Source organism: Petaurus breviceps, unplaced genomic scaffold (genome assembly GCF_028583685.1).
Source record: "Petaurus breviceps papuanus isolate PSGF00001 unplaced genomic scaffold, PetGlider_PUasm1.0 91133, whole genome shotgun sequence".
Taxonomy (NCBI): domain Eukaryota; kingdom Metazoa; phylum Chordata; class Mammalia; order Diprotodontia; family Petauridae; genus Petaurus; species Petaurus breviceps.
The window spans coordinates 30479858-30485323 of NW_027187419.1; positions in this window are offsets into that span (position 1 = coordinate 30479858).

Below are 5466 nucleotides of genomic sequence, written 5' to 3' on the forward strand. Positions count from 1 at the left end.
AACCTTGGGTTTTTTCAGTTCTGCTTCTTTAAACCCATCACATCCTGCCCCCACAACTGATCTTTTATCAGAGTCAGGTTTTACTTATTACAATTCCCTGGGAACAAGTCAGACTGTGACATCCTTTTGGAAAGCAGCTTTTGAGTACAGCATCTCCCTCACCTACTCAACCACTCAGTTTTTATTTCCCTACAAATGGACAGGATGTTCTTCTCCCTCAAGGCAGCTCAAGAACATTCTGGTTCATCAGCTCAATAGTATCATGGATTTGCTGTGCTGGAAGGGACCTCAGAGATCATTTACGTCAATCCATTCATATAACAGATGAAGAAACTGAAACCTGGTGAAGGGGAGTGATTTGGACCAGGTTGACAAAATAGTAAGTACCAGAGCAGAGATTTGATCCCTGCTCTTTCCATTCCACCATACTGTTCCTGTTCTTGGGTCTAATGAGGCCCTTGGGGATTCAAGGTGGAGGGTATTAATATGGACAACAATAATAATAGTTAACATTTAAATACCACTTTTAAGGTTTGCAGGCTTTATGAATAAAATTTTATAACAACCTTAGGAGGTAGGTGTTACTATCATTCCCACTTTACAAATGAAATTGAATCAGACAGAGGTAAAGTGACTTGACCTGGGTAACACAGCTAGTCAACATACAAGGCAGGATTTGAAGTTAAGTCTAGCCTTTCTTAAAGTCCAGTACTTTATTCACTGTGCAACCTAGTTGCCTACTGTAGAGAGAGATGTAGAGTTGAAAGTTTCCAGAAAAGCAGCCAACATGATCAATGAAATGGAAAAATTGAACCCTGAATCAACTAGGGAATGGCTGAATAAGTTGTGGCATGTGATTGTGATGGAATACTATTGTGTTATAAGAAGATTGGGGGGGGTGGCACTGAGTGAAGATGGCAGAGTAGAAACAGGACCTCCACATGGCCCTGCCTCCCACCACCTCCAATCCATGTAAAAGGGGACTCTGAACAAACTTTGGAGCTACAGAACCCAAAAAATGACACATAGAAGCTAATCTCCAGCTGAGGACAGCATGGCACAGCTTCACACCGAGGTTTTAGCCCCAGGGTGGGCCTGACCAGCTGCCGGCTGGAGGGACCCCAGATCACCAGCAGCTGTGGCTGTTTCCAGAATTATTAACACATAGATGTGAAGGACAAAGTGAGAGGTCAGTGCAGTGTGGACTTTGGGACCTAGTAGTTGGGAGTGCATGGGCTTTTGCCCCCTGGGGCAAGAAGCCACTGAAGGCTGTGGCATAGCCAGCCACCCCCACGTGACAACTTCAGCTCCTGGCCTGCAGAGTGTAGGGGGACCAAGTGACCAGTCTGAGGGGTAATCGCTCTTGCATTAATCTGCTTGGATCTGGATTGAGGTCTAGGGTGGAGGTCCTGGGGTGTGTGTCCAGCTTGCCAGAGCATGTAGAGACTTCATAGAGGGCACCCAACTAATACCTCCGGCAGCTAAGAAAACCCCAACGTTTGGTATGAAGTTCCCCTGTCTGGTGGCAGAGTCCTACTGTGGCAAAAAAACCCAAAAGTCAAGTAATTGAGTGGCAACATGACCAGGCAAAGGAAGGAGAGCAAACAGAAGAATCCAACTTTAGACTCCTATTTTGGGGACAAAAAGGGTCAAAGCATGGAACAGGAGGAAGACAGTGAAGTCAGAAATCCTGTACCAAAAGCTTCAAAGGAAAATATGAGCTGGTTACAGGCCATAGAAGACTTTAAGAAGCAGATAAGAGAAGTGGAGGAAAAATTGGGAAGAGAAATAAGAATGCTGCATGAAAATTATGGAATGAGAGTCAACAGCATGACTGAGGAAAATAACACCTTAAAAAATAACTCAATTAAATAACTCAATAAAAAAATAACTCAAATGTCAAAAGAGGCTCAAAAAGGCAATGAGGAGAAGAATGCCTTAAAAAGCAAAACTTGCCAGATGGAAAAAGAATCTCAAAAGCTCACTGAGGAGAATCATTGCTTCAGAATTAGATTGGAGCAAATGGAAGCTAATGACTTTATGAGAAATCAAGATGCTGTTAAACAGATCCAAACAAATGAAAGAATAAAAGGCAATGTGAAATATCTCATTGGAAAAACCACTGACCTGGAAAATAGATCCAGGAGAGATAATTTAAAAATTATTGGACTACCTGAAAACCATGATCAAAAAAAGAACCTAGAAATCATCCTCCAAGAAATTCTCAAGGAAAACTGCCCTGATGTTTTAGAACCAGAGGGCAAAATAGAGGTTGAAAGAATCCACCAATCACCTCCTGAAAAAGATCCCAAAAATAAAACTCCTAGGAATATTATAGCCAGGTTCTGATATTCCCAGATCAAGGAGAGAATATTACAAGCAGCCAGGAAAAAACCAATTTGAATATTGTGGAAACACAATCAGGATAACTCAGGTTCTGGCAGCTTCTACACTGAGGGATCGAAGGGCCTGGAATATGATATTCTGGAGGTCAAAGGAGCTGGGATTAAAACCAAGAGTCACTTACCCAGCAAAACTAAGTATCATGTTTCAGGGGAAAACATGGCCATTCAGTGGAATAGAGGAATTTCAAGCATTTTTGATGAAAAAACCAGAGTTGAATAGAAAATTTGACATTCAGATACAAGAAGCAAGAGAAGGTAAACAGGGAAAAGAAAAAATAAGGAACTTATCAAAGTTGAACTATTAACATTTCTACATGGAAAAATGATAATTGTAACTGATGAAACTTTTCTCACTATGAAAATAGTTGAAGGGAATATATATATATATATATACACACACACACATATATATGACTATATTGGAGGGCATATGGGCATATGAATACATATGTGAATTTGTGTATATATGTATACAGGTATACATAGATAGAGGGCACAGGACTAATTTAATATAAAGGGATGATACTTAAAAGGTGAAATTAAGAGGTGAGAAAGAAATATAATGGGAGGAGATGGGGAGAGACAGAATGGGGTAAACGATCTCATATAGAAGAGGCAAGGGAAAATAGTTACAATGGAGGGGAAGAATAGGAAGGCAAAAGGGAATGGGTCAACCTTATTCTCATTGAATTTGGCTTGGGGAGGGAATGAAATACACAGTAAATAGGGTATCTCACATTACAGGAGAGTAGGGGGAAAGGAGATGAGAGGGGGATGATGGAAGGGATGGCATGCTGGGGGAGAGGGAAGTTGGAAGCACCCACTTTTGAAAAGGGACGGGATCAAAGTAGAGAATAGAACAAGTGGGAGGTGGGATAGGAGGGAGGGAAATGTAGTCAGTCTTTTACAATATATCTATGTTAATGTTTTGCATTAGCTACACATGTACAACCTGTACTGAACTGCTTTCCTTCTGAGTAAGGGTGGGTGACAAGGGAGGAATTGAATGAATCTGGAATTCAAAGTTTTAAAATAACATGTAAAATATATATAATATATTTATGTATATATATATATATATATATATATATATATATACTATTATTAATAGTATTTTACATGTATTTGGGAAATAAGATAAACAGGCACTGGGGCATAGAGATCCTCCCTGCCGTACTGGAAAAGTCGAAGGGGGTATGGGAGAAGATATGGGAGAGAGCAGATTGGAGGAGGGGATATCCTGCGGGATTGCTATTTTGGGTCAGTGGGCAGGGGAAAAACGGGGAGAAAATTTGTAACTCAAAATCTGGCAGAAAGGAATGATGTAAATCAGAAGTTAATAAAGCATTTGAAAAATGGGGGAAAAAAGGTGCAAAAAAAAAGAAAAGTGTATATTATGAAAAGTACAGATGATGTATGTTTTATCCAGTAAAACTGTTTAATATCAGAAGTAAAAAAAAAATAAAGAAAGTGAAAAAGTAAAAAAAAAAAGAAATGATCAGCAAGATGGTTTCAGAAAGACCTGGAAAGACTTACATGAACTGATGGAAAATTAAGTGAACAGAACCAAGAGAACACTATACACAGTAACAGCAATATTGTAAGGATGATCAACTGTGAATGACTTAGCTACTTATATCAAGACAATTCCATAATAAAAAAAATGCTACCCGCATCCAGAGAATTAATGAACTTTGAATGCACACTAAAGCTTACTTTTTTGTAAACTTTTAAAAAATTTGTATTGTTTTACTTTATTTGTGATTTCTTTTGCAACATGGCTAATATGGAAATATATTTGGCATGACCTTACATATACAATCAAAATCAAAATGCCTTCTCAAAGAGGGCGGAGGTGCACGAGGAAGAGAATTTGGAGCTCTGGCACCAACAAGGCTCTGAGATTTATTATGGTCTTTTGGCATTTATCTAGAGGCAGCAAACCAGTTGTTTTTCATCTCACAGAAGGCGGGACCAGAGGAAATGGAGTTTAAATCTCAGCAAGAGAAAGTATAGTTAGACCCAGGGAAGAAATTGCCTTCATTGTCTTACTAAGCCTCAACAAGCTGGCATCTGTTGCTTAGAGTAGCAGTTTGAGGCCCTTGAAGGAAATTCATTTTTACCTTGCTGTGATTGAAGAAGCATGACTTGCAAAGACATCTGCTTTCTGAATGAACAATACATTGCCAGAGCCAGTTACAGATAAAGTCATTTGGAGCCACTTGGAAATAAAAAAAATACATATATGTATATATATATATATATATATACACACAAAATTATACAAGATACAAAATACAATATTATACAAAAATGTATACTATGAAAAATATATTTTTTGTAAACCCTGAAAAACAAAAGTAAAAAGCAAATCATGTACCATGCAAGCTTTGCAATTAATTTTAAACACCCTTGAGCCCTTAGATATGCCCTGATCTACATAATTCCTACCAACTTCTTCTTCCTTTTCTTGTGTGCAAATGGTACAGCTGAGGCAATGCAATGCTGCATGTTTTTGAGAGTTTTTCTAGTTTTGATTAAAATGTCAACTAGCACAAAGTCTAATATCAGCATGGTAGAACGGAAAGAACACTATATTTGGAGTCAGAGATCTCTGTTTGAACTTTGCGCTGCTGCTGATTATCTAGGTGACCTTGGGAAGGTAACATAACTTCTCTGGGTCTAGTTTCCTTTTCTGTAAAATGAGAGGTTGCATTCCAGGATCTCTACCATCCCTTTCACATTCAATTATATGCTCCTTTAATGATTTTAGCCAATTTGGACTTCTCCAAGATACTAGAACCATGTAGCCAAAGTTAATTTGCCAAGTACAGTCATCTCATTAAGGAATAGAATAGAATAGAATCTGTGATTCCTAGGAATGACAGATTGTAACAAGATTCCTCTGTATTATAATTCCTCAATCTCCAGGTTTCTTCATTTGTAGGGAGGGTCTTCCTTTGCATTAGGCACAGCATCTCAGCTCAGAAAGCAATAATTAGCTCCTTAGGGGGGGAAATTAATTATGATCTAGTGGGTCATTTCTTCCCAATTAACGTTC